The 12,104-nt window shown below is 44.2% G+C and overlaps 1 long non-coding RNA gene across 1 annotated transcript in view; it reads left to right on the top strand.

The window, feature by feature from the left end:
- Nucleotides 1-11,719, top strand: part of LOC105605292 (uncharacterized) — a 95,634-nt gene extending 83,915 nt beyond the window's left edge. The window contains exons 7-8 of the long non-coding RNA XR_003587113.3: nucleotides 8,465-8,622; nucleotides 11,204-11,719. This is a non-coding gene — a long non-coding RNA (uncharacterized LOC105605292). The remainder of the gene's footprint in view (nucleotides 1-8,464; nucleotides 8,623-11,203) is intronic.
- Nucleotides 11,720-12,104: the final 385 nt, after the last annotated feature.

The following is a 12,104-nucleotide window of genomic DNA, read 5'->3' as shown; positions in this document are numbered from 1 at the left end:
GTGCTCCACCCGGCTTACTTACTACTTTTTTTTTTTTTTTTTTTTTTCTGTTGGCATTACAGGGAACATCTTTCTGTCACTTTTAAAAATATTGTACCTCACAATCATATAAATATTCTTAGGCCTCTATTATCATAATTAAGAAATCATAGTCCAACAAAAACACTGGACAAAAAGGTATTATGCCAAAACATTCTCTTTCCAAATCAAAGGAGACGGCATCCCTTTAAGGACGCGTGACCCTAAACTATCTATAGACTGTTTTCTTGTCTGCTTTTTAGTTTATTTTATTGAAGCATAGTTGATTTTCAGTGTTGCATTAATTTCTCCAGTACAGCAAAATTATTGTTATACATATAATACATTCTTTTTCTCATATTCCTCTCCATCGTGGTTTGTCACAGGATATTGAGTATAATTCCCTGTGCTGCACAGCAGGACCTTGTTTATCCATCGGACATATAATAATTTGCATCTGCTAAACCCAGACTCCTGATCCATCCCTCCCACGTGCTCTCCCCGTCGGCAACCACCAGTCTCTTTGCTAGTGTAGCTTGTTGTAAATATCATCCCTGAGAACATGAGATGTTGCCCCTTTCTGCTCCCTGCCTTGGAGATAGCAGGAGTGTAGCTATATTATATCTGCTGCTGCTAAGTCGCTTCAATCGTGTCCGACTCTGTGTGACCCCTTAGATGACAGGCCACCAGGCTCCACCATCCCTGGGATTCTCCAGGCAAGAACACTGGAGTGGGTTTCCATTTCCTTCTCCAAAGCATGAAAATGAAAAGTGAAAGTGAGGTCACTCAGTCGTGTCCGACTCTTCACGACCCGATGGACTATAGCCTACCAGGTTTTTCCATCCATGGGATTTTCCAGGCAAGAGTGCTGGAGCGGGATGCCATTGCCTTCTCCATATTATATCTACTGATACTAATTTAAAAATCAACCTACTTGCTTTACCCCCTCTCTTCCTCTGCATTACTGTTTGAGAATCTGCAGAAGTAATTGCCTTTTCCTTCAAGAGGCCGGGGATGGAGTCCTACTTTGCCCGTGATGGGACTTCTTGGTGACCTCTTGTCATCTAAGAGCTGGGTGTCCTGCTTTTTGTAGAAGAAAGAGCAACAGCATGAGGTGACTAGGGACCAGATCGTTTGCTGGCATCACCAACTCAATGGACGTGAGTTTGAGTAAGCTCTGGGAGATGGTGAAGGACAGGGAGGCCTGGTGGGCTGTAGTCCATGGGGTCGCAGAGTCAGAAACGACTGAGCGACTGAGTGACTGAACAACAGTGACTCTTCCAGCCTGGAATCAGGGATTCTCCACGCAGAGTGATGACAAAACAGTCAGCTGAGATGCCAGCGTTTAAATTCATTAACTAGAGATTGGTGAGAGGTGAGAGCCTTTCCGACATTTTACGTGCCACTCCTCAACCCAGTTCTGCTTTCATAGGACTGAGGGAACTAACCTACACATTTGTCATTACTTAGAGAGGAATTTGAAGTTTATTTATATATTAAAACTTGAGAACACCATGAACAGTATGAAAAGGAAAAATGATAGGATACCAAAAGAGGACCTCCCCAGGTCAGTAGGTGCCCAATATGCTACTGGAGATCAGTGGAGAAATAACTCCAGAAAGAATGAAGGGATGGAGCCAAAGCAAAAACAATACTGAGCTGTGGATGTGACTGGTGAAAGAAGCAAGATCGGATGCTGTAAAGAGCAATATTGCATAGGAACCTGGAATGTCAGGTCCATGAATCAAGGCAAATTGGAAGTGGTCAAACAAGAGATGGCAAGGGTGAAGGTCGACATTCTGGGAATCAGTGAACTAAAATGGGCTGGAATGGGTGAATTTAACTCAGATGACCATTACATCTACTACTGCAGGCAGGAATTCCCTCAGAAGAAATGGAGTAGCCATCATAGTCAACAAAAGTGTCCGAAATGCAGTACTTGGATGCAGTCTCAAAAACGACAGAATGATCTCTGTTCGTTTCCAAGGCAAACCATTCAATATCACAGTAATACAAGTCTATGCCCCAACCAGTAACACTGAAGAAGCTGAAGTTGAACGGTTCTATGAAGACCTACAAGACCTTTTAGAACTAACACCCAAAAATATGTCCTTTTCATTACAGGGGACTGGAATGCAAAAGTAGGAAATTAAGAAGCACCTGGAGTAACAGGCAAATTTGGCCTTGGGTACAGAATGAAGCAGGGTGAAAACTAACAAGAGTTTTGCCAAGAGAACGCACTGGTCATAGTAAACTCCCCCTTCCAACAACACAAGAGAAGACTCTACACATGGACATCACCAGATGGTCAGCACCGAAATTAGATTGATTACATTCTTTGCAGCCAAAGATGGAGAAGCTCTATACAATCAGCAAAAACAAGACCAGGAGCTGACTGTGGCTCAGATCATGAACTTCTTATTACCAAATTCAGACTCAAATTGAAGAAAGTAGGGAAAACCGCTAGACCGTTCAGGTATGGCCTAAATCAAATCCCTTATGATTATACAGTGGAAGTGAGAAATAGATTTAAGGGCCTAGATCTGATAGATAGAGTGCCTGATGAACTATGGAATGAGGTTCATGACATTGTACAGGAGACAGGGATCAAGACCATCCCCATGGAAAAGAAATGCAAAAAAGCAAAATGGCTGTCTGGGGAGGCCTTACAAATAGCTGTGAAAAGAAGAGAAGTGAAAAGCCAAGGAGAAAAGGAAAGATATAAGCATCTGAATGCAGAGTTCCAAAGAATAGCAAGAAGAGATAAGAAAACCTTCCTCAGCGATCAATGCAAAGAAATAGAGGAAAACAACAGAATGGGAAAGACTAGAGATCTCTTCAAGAAAATTAGAGACACCATGGAACATTTCATGCAAAGATGGGCTCAGTAAAGGACAGAAATGGTCTGGACCTAACAGAAGCAGAAGATATTAAGAAGAGGTGGCAAGAATACATGGAAGAGCTGTACAAAAAAGATCTTCAGGACCAAGATAATCATGATGATGTGATCACTAATCTAGAGCCAGACATCTTGGAATGTGAAGTCAAGTGGGCCCTAGAAAGCGTCACTACGAACAAAGCTAGTGGAGGTGATGGAATTCCAGTTGAGCTGCTTCAAATCCTGAAAGATGATGCTGTGAAAGTGCTGCACTGAATATGCCAGCAAATTTGGAAAACTCAGCAGTGGCCACAGGACTGGAAAAGGTCAGTTTTCATTCAAATTCCTAAGAAAGGCAATGCCAAAGAGTGCTCAAACTACCGCACAATTGCACTCATCTCACAGGCTAGTAAAGTAATGCTCAAAATTTTCCAAGCCAGGCTTCAGCAATACGTGAACCGTGAACTCCCTGATGTTCAAGCTGGTTTTAGAAAAGGCAGAGGAACCAGAGATCAAATTGCCAACATCTGCTGGATCATGGAAAAAGCAAGAGAGTTCCAGATAAACATCTATTTCTGCTTTGTTGACTATGCCAAAGCCTTTGACTGTGTGGATCACAATAAACTGTGGAAAATTCTGAGAGAGATGGGAATACCAGACCGCCTAACCTGCCCCTTGAGAAATCTGTATGCAGGTCAGGAAGCAACAGTTAGAACTGGACATTGAACAACAGACTGGTTCCAAATAGGAAAAGGAGTATGTCAAGGCTGTATATTGTCACCCTGCTTATTTAACTTCTATGCAGAGTACATCATGAGAAATGCTGGACTGGAAGAAACACAAGCTGGAATCAAGATTGCTGGGAGAAATATCAATAACCTCAGATATGCAGATGAAACCACCCTTATGGCAGAGAATGAAGAGGAACTAAAATGCCTCTTGATGAAACTGAAAGAGGAGAGTGAAAAAGTTGGCTTAAAAGCTCAACATTCAGAAAATGAAGATCATGGCATCCAGTCCCATCACTTCATGGGAAATAGATGGGGAAACAGTGGAAACAGTGTCAGACTTTATTTTTGGGGGCTCCAAAATCACTGCAGATGGTGAGTGCAGCCATGAAATTAAAGGACACTTACTCCTTGGAAGAAAAGTTATGACCAACCTAGATAGCATATCCAAAAGCAGAGACATTATTTTGCCGACTAAAGTCCGTCTAGTCATGGCTATGGTTTTTCCTGTGGTCATGTATGGATGTGAGAGTTGGGCTGTGAAGAAGGCTGAGTGCCGAAGAATTGATGCTTTTGAACTGTGGTGTTGGAGAAGACTCTTGAGAGTCCCTTGGACTGCAAGGAGATCCAACCAGTCCATTCTAAAGGAGATCAACCCTGGGATTTCTTTGGAAGGAATGATGCTGAAGCTGAAGCTCCAGTACTTTGGCCACCTCCTGTGAAGAGTTGACTCATTGGAAAAGACTCTGATGCTGGGAGGGATTGGGGGCAGGAGGAGAAGGGGACGACTGAGGATGAGATGGCTGGATGGCATCACGGACTCGATGGACGTAGTCTGAGTCATCTCCGGGAGTTGGTGATGGACAGGGAGGCCTGGCATGCTGCGATTCATGGGGTCTCAGAGAGTCGGACATGACTGAGCGACTGAACTGAACTGAACTGAACTATCTCACAGATAATTTTTAAAATGTGCTATATACCTTTGGGTAAATATTTAACGGTATATACTTCTATTCTCAAGAATACATGAAAGCCTTCTGCGACTGTTGCTGCAGAAGATAAAATCTCTGGCCAGGAATGTCCAGTCCCTCTGTGAGAATCATCGTGGGGAGTCTCCAGGCAGAAGACAGATCTGTGTGAAGGGCGTTCATCCATAGTGTCAGCTTCCACCTGAACGCCCTCAGCCAGGTCCTGTCCATATTTAGATGCTCGTTTTGTGAATTTTTTGTTATTCTCTTGGTCACACCACATGTCGTGACAGATCTTAGTTATCCCCCTGGGGATCAATCCTGCACCCCTGAAGTGGAAGTGCAGAGTCTTAATCACTGGATTGCCAAGGCAGTCCCTCTGAGGTTATTTTTAATCTCTTTTTTTTTTAGCTATAAACATACTGAACCTCAGAGAAGCAAAGTATATTTCAAGGTTGTGAGACTACTTAACCCTAGAAAATTTAGCCCTTGTTATCTGGCTGAAAGTTTTATCTAGTTTCTTTCTACTACTCAGAAAATGTTTCTTCAACTCCAGGTGTATATATATATATATATCAGTCGTGTCCAACTCTTTGCAATCCTGTGGACTGTAGCCCGCCAGGCTCCTCTGTCCATGGGATTCTCCAGGCAAGAATACTGGAGTGGGTTGCCATTTCCTTCTCCAGGGGATCTTCCCAAACCAGGGATTGAACCCGGGTCTCCTGCGTTGCAGGCCGACGCTTTATCCTCTGAGCCACCAGGGAAGCCCGTATTATATATACAGCACATCAATGCATTTAATAGACGCCTCCAGTAAATTCAATTTGTTGTTATCCTCACTCTTTAATCCTGAATAACTATGAAGAAAATAATATAATTATGCTGCCTCCTTGCTAAGAACAGCTTCCTTGTTCTGTAGCCATTATTTTTAACATTGATGGAAGTGGAAGGAAAAATGAGAGAGAGCGCGGCCCTTAATATGTTTATCCCATTTGGCTGTCACTTCCTCGGAAAAGAAACCTGTGCTTATAAAATACTATGATTATAAAGAAATGTCTCACAGTTACCCTTGACTGGTTGAAAAGTCCTCTTGCTGAGTCAGGCTGAGTCTTCGGCTCACAGAAAGTCAGCAGGAAGTGAGGAGAAGCTTGGGGACCATACACAGTGCAATCGCCCACTCCCTTTACAGGAGGAAGAGTGACCTCAGGGTTAAGCTTGCCTTGGGCTATGTTGAGACTTTTGATTGGGAGATGCGAAAGCTAAGTGACCTCACAGGAGACAACACTCAAACAAATAAATGCTCAATAGCAAGTGTGATGCTTCTTTCAGCAATGTAGTAGCAAAAAATATTTTAACATGGCCATCAAAACTGATATTGACAATCGAAGACCCTAGAGCACACTGATCAATGGGGCTGGTGCTTTGAATGAAAGAGTGTTTACTCCCAACTAAAGCAGGTTTTCGGAGAAGGCAATGTCACCCCACTCCAGTACTCTTGCCTGGAAAATCCCATGGATGGAGGAGCCTGGTAGGCTGCAGTCCATGGGGCCACTAGAAGTCGGACAGGACTGAGTGACTTCACTTCCACTTTTCACTGTCATGCATTGGAGAAGGAAACGGCAACCTACTCCAGTGTTCTTGCCTGGAGAATCCCAGGGATGGGGGAGCCTGGTGGGCTGCCGTCTATGGGGTCGCACAGAGTCGGACATGACTGAAGTGACTTAGCAGCACCAGCCGCAGCAGGAGAGTAGGATCTACTGAATAAGTAGAAGTATCGCTTTATTACTATATTTGAAAATATGTGGTCATTGCTCCTCTTGTTCTTGGCTCTGTTTGGATTTGATACTACAGATCTTTTTCAGGCTAAGTTTCACAGGTTATTTTTATCATTTAAAATATGAAAATTTACATTTAAAAAACTAAGTAATTTCAAAGCATATAAGTTGGTATTTCTTAATTTGCTTTCTTTAAGCCGTCAGTGCAGAAAGTCCTCTGTGTTACACCAGTCAGGGGCATCATCTGGTGGAAGCTGATAATAAGGAATAAAAAATTAGAAAGAGCTTCACAGTTTGCCTAAGACATCCACTATAGAGATGTGCTGAGAATATCAGTTGGTCGTAGAGTCTCCACCTCTGACGTGGAACTCTAGGCTGGAGGAGAGCAAGAGCAAGAGAGAGAGTGAGTGAAAAGGGAACTGAGCTGAACTCTATAAACAGTGAGAAACATGTGCCTCCCTCCCAGACACAGCCCTCCCTGCGTCCTTGTCTCCTAGAGTGTGTGTCCAGCGGAGGCAACGCCTGTCACGTGGCATTTATCCACATGGGGCGTCCAGTTGCCCCTACCAGCAGTGTGGGCCATTGAGTGAGGAATTGAAAATGTTCCTGACAGAAAGCTCAGGGTAGAGTTCTATGGAGATCCATCCTTCTCTGGCAAGGGGTGGCTGAAGGAGAGGCAAGAGAATTTCAATGAATAATTTACGTTAATTCCCTAGCAGGACTCATTTGGCACCATCACTCTAAGTCAGGGAGGGGATATCAGCGTTCATTGCTGAGATCGCATCTTCGCTGCGGTTCCATTAATTAACTTTCATTTTTTTCAATGACGATATTTTAGAACCTCTTTGCAGAGAGCAGCCTCTGCAACCAAGTGAGACATTTTCTAAAAGAAGATGTGGTCTTTCTGTGCTGCCCCTCCAAGAGCCCTATCGGTGAAATAGACCCGGTCAAAACGCTTTTTTTTTTTTTTAATGTGGACCATTTTTAAAGTCTTTACTGGATTTGTTAAAATACTGCTTCGGTTTTATGCTTTGCTTGTTTGTTTCTTCCTCTCAAGGCGTGTAGGATCTTAGTTCCCCAGCCAGGATCAAACCTGCACCCCATGCGTTGGAAAGCAAAGTCCCCAGCAGTGCACCACCAGGGAAGACCTCCCAATGTTTTTCTCATAGGTTTATTTCTGTATTTAGTCTTTGGCCGTGCACACAGCCTCTCTCTGGGTGCGGGGTCTGGTCTGCTCTCAAGCTGTGGTGCTCAGCCTTCTCACTGCCGTGCCCTCGGTGCAGAGCGTAGGCTCTAGAGGGCTGGCTCCTTACTTACAGCCCGCGGGCTTAGTTGCCCTGTGTCAGGCGGGGTCTTTGTGGACCTGCGATCAGGCCCATGTCCCCTGCGTTAGCAGGCTGATTCCTAACCACTGGACTACCAGGGAAGCCCCACAATTCTTGATACATTATTTTCCTTCTTCTTTGTGTCCCTGACATCTACTAGCAACTGGATCACACAGCTTTTGGGTTTGGGACTTAATGGAGTCATCTCCAGCCACAAAGTGACACCGTTTGCTGTTCACGGGTATTCGTAAAAATCCTTGTTCAAATCTTGCCCTTGTATCTTAAGAAGACAGTCTTTCCACTTCATGTGATAAGAAGGGAAATCCACATGGAAGCATTGGTGCTCAACTTAATGGGTGCATGTCAGGCCCTCCCCTTGCCCGCCCTTGTTCCAGATCTGACCTCATGCAGCTTAGGGAGAATTTTATTTCCTTTTTCTCTTTTAAATTTAGGTATAGTTGATTTATATCGTGTTAGTTTCAGGTGTATAGCAAAGTGATTTTTTTACACATAAACGTGCATATTCTTTCTCATATTCTGTTCTGTTGTAATTTATTATAAGATATTAAGCATGGTTCCCTATGCTATGCAGAAAGGCCTTGTTTTTCTCTGTTTTATACACAATAGTGTGTGTCTGCTAATCCCAAACTGCACATTTGTCTCTCCTTCTCCGTTTCCCCTTCGGTGCCCATAAGCTCGTTTCCACATCTGTGCGTCTGTTTCTGTAAATCAGTCCATTTGTACTTTTCTCCTTCTTCTGTACTTCTTGAAGGGATGCAACTGAACAGTTTAACTGAAGCCAAGACAGAATGGAGGAAGGGCTTGGAGCAGCCTAGGGAATTTCCAGAGAAGAGCTGTCCTCCGAAAATCTAATAGTCTATTAGCCCTTGCGCACATCCACAGACACCCTCAGGATCTGAAGAGTCGTAGGTAAAAGAGGAATCAGAGGCAGCAGGGAGGTTTATTAGTATGTTTGTACCATCTGGACCTATTGTAAATTTTTAAAATAGTGGGCTTCCCAGATGGCACTACTGGTAAAGAAACCTCCTACCAATGCAGGTAGACTTGGGTTAGATCCCTGGGTTGGGAAGATCCTCTGGAGAAGGACATGGTAACCCACTCCAGTATTCTTGCCATGGAGAGAAGAGCTTGGAGACTATACTCCATGGGGTTGCAAAGAGTTGGACATGACTGAACTGACTTAGCATCATCTGACCTATCGTAAATGTTTAAATATGAAAATATTTGCAATAGGTTAAGAAAAAATCGGAGAAGGCAATGGCACCCCACTCCAGTACTCTTGCCTGGAAAATCCCATGGCAGGGGGTTGGGGGTTGGGGAGCAGCCTCGTAGGCTGCAGTCCATGGGCTCTCGGGGAGTTGGACGTGCCTGGGTGACTTCACTTTCACTTTTCACTTTTCACTTTATGCATTGGAGAAGGAAATGGCAACCCACTCCAGTGTTTTTTTTTTTGCCTGGAGAATGCCAGGGATGGAGGAGCCTGGAAGGCTGCCATCTATGGGGTCTCGGGGAGTTGGACACGACTGAAGTGACAGCAGCAGCAGCAAGAAAAAAATCCGATCGAGAGCATCATCACGGGAATTCCCTGCAGTCCAGTGGTTAAGACTTCGCTGTCCCAAGTTGCATTGGTTTTTGTCATACAAAGCGAATCAGTCTGATAGATATGTATACCCCTCCCTCGAGAGTCTCCCTCCCCCTCCATCCCACCCCTCTAGGTCACAGAGCCCCAGACTGGGCTCCCTGGTTAGACAGCAGCTGCCCATTGTGCTGTGCCATGCTCAGTTGCTCAGGCTCAGACTCTGCGACTCCATGGACTGTAGCCTGCCGGGCTCCTCTGTCCATGGACTTCTCCAGGCCAGAATACTGGAGTGTGTAGCCTTTCCCTTCTCCAGGGGATCTTCCCAACCCAGGGATTAAACCCAGGTCTCCTACATTGCAGGCAAATTTTTTTGACCGTCTGAGTCACCAGGGAAGCCCAAATATACTGGTGTGGGTAGCCTAACCCTTCTCCAGGGGATCTTCCTGACCCAGGAATCAAACCAGGGGCACCTGCATTACAGGCGGATTCTTTACCGTCTGAGCTACCAGAGAAGCCTGCTATCTATCTTTTTTAAAAAATTTATTTATTTATTTTAATTTTTATTTTTACTTTATTTTGCTTTACAATACTGTATTGGTTTTATACACGGCAGTACGTACATGGCAATGCTGCTCACCCTCTACCCTGTGTCCACAAGTTCCAGTGTGCCATGAAGTTGCTTCCATTCATTCATGGAAGTTCCTTCCATGAAGTAACTGCCTTCCAATTAAAAATTTTAAAAAATGTGCTAAAAAGATTCTAAAAAATGATTTCACCTTCCAGAGCAGGAGGTATGAGTTCAATCCCTGGCTTCGGAGCTAAGATCTCACGTGCCTCTCAGCCGAAACACCAGAACGTAAAGCAGAAGCAATATTGTAACAAATTCAGTAGAGACTTTAAAATAAATGGTCCACATTAAAAAACCTTTATTAAAAATTAATGTTATCCCGATTCAGATTTCACACACCTTCTCCTCTCAGGAACACCTCTTCCAGACTCTATCAAAGCTGTTGCTGCATTGCTGTTCATTCATTGAGCTATGACTAAACATGGGCTGTAGCCCACCAGGCTCCCCTGTCCATGGGGTCTCCAGGCAAGAAGACTGCAGTGGGTGGCCATTTCCTTCTCCAGGGGATCTTCCCAACCCAGGGATCTAACGCACATCTCTTGTGTCTCCTGCTTGACAGGCAGATTCTTTACAACTGAGCCACCTTGTAAAGGACAAGGTGGGATCTTTATAGGCAGGGACAACTTCATTTTCTTCTGAGCAGACGGACATGCAGGTACTTTATTCAATATTGGTACACTGGATACACTGCCCTTGAAAGAAATTTGCAAAGCGTTTCATCTTTGTGAGAACCATATAGGCTGAAATCAACAAGCCCACCATCATGTGTCCCTGAAGCCTCTTGAGCAATTTACACCTTAATTCTTAATGCTACTCGATTGTTAGCTCCAATATTTTTGAGATCACGCCATAGTTGCACGTGAATAAGTCTCCTAGTTTCCTTGTTCATGACCTTAAAGATAGATAATCCAAAGTCCAGTGAACCTCAGCCCCAACCTTCAGACATGCAGATAGATTTCAGAAATGTCAAGCTGCAGTTTCAACCCTTCATATCTCTTCACCAAAATGAAGCTCCTCTCCCATCCTGCTGATCTGATTGAATTTTAGGAACATCCACCCTGGATACCTTAAGTTCTCTACATTCCTGCCAGGCTCTTGAACAGCAGGGAAGGGCAAAGAGCATTTCAGTGGTTTAGGAAGATTCAGAGACTACAAATTTAGTTCTTAAGGTGTGCTCAATAAGCCTGTGATGATCTATGCTGCTGGCGTCCTCCTGAATGTATCATTGTGTCTGGTCGGGACCTGGGTGAACTCTAAGTGATTCAGCTCTCTCTGTTTTCCAGGAATAATGTATGGAGTCATCCATTTTGAGATTCAGAGGGAGATTGCTGTCTTTGCACAAACGAGCAGTCTCCAGGAGTGCCATCAAGGCAGAGGATGATGTTTATCAATCCATCTCGGAAGAAGAGAGCTTGTGTTTTTGGTGTCAGAGAAAGCCCTAGTTTCACTTAATCATGGAAGGAAAATCTGCTCACAAACCTGTCCTCAGGACAAGTTCACGGCTTTGGAAAGTCTAAACATACCTAAACTAGGGGACGGGGTGGGGTGTGAGTAAATCAGGAGCTTGGGATGAACACACACACACTGCTATGTATAAAACAGATAAGCAACAAGGACCTACTGTATGGCACAGGGGCTCTACTCAATATTCTGTAGTAACTTATATGGAAAAAGAATCTGAAAAAGGTTGAATGCATATACATGTATAACTGACTGACTTTGCTATACACCTGAAACTCAACATTTAACAACATTGTAAACCAACTACACTCCATCAAAGTTAAAAAACAGAAAACAAACATACCAGCTTGATGGGTCCTATGGCTTCAACGGCAGTGGCAGTGATGGGGAGGAGACGTGTGGAGAGGAACCGAGAATAAATTTTTAAAAGACAGTACTTTTTATACACTGGGCTCCAGAATTCACATGTGGAGAAAGAGCTTTCCCATTTAGGATGAGTGACTTTATCTCTAGGTTTGTCTTTCATCCTCAGACCCAACACAGGGTAGTCCCAGAGAAGCAGAGCTGTTGTTCTCTCTCTGATGCAGGGAGCTTAGAAGAGTCGAACTGCCGGCGGCCTTCCATTCCTGCAGATATCCCCAAATATCTGCAGACCCTAGAGGCAATGCTGCCTCTCCTCCTTTCCTCTGATTCCAGATCCCTGCAGCCGGTAAAAATACAAAG

The sequence above is a fragment of the Ovis aries genome, chromosome 26, assembly GCF_016772045.2.
Source record: "Ovis aries strain OAR_USU_Benz2616 breed Rambouillet chromosome 26, ARS-UI_Ramb_v3.0, whole genome shotgun sequence".
Lineage (NCBI taxonomy): Eukaryota > Metazoa > Chordata > Mammalia > Artiodactyla > Bovidae > Ovis > Ovis aries.
The sequence above is the reverse complement of the archived record's forward strand: the minus strand, read 5'-3'. Positions and strand labels throughout refer to the sequence as shown.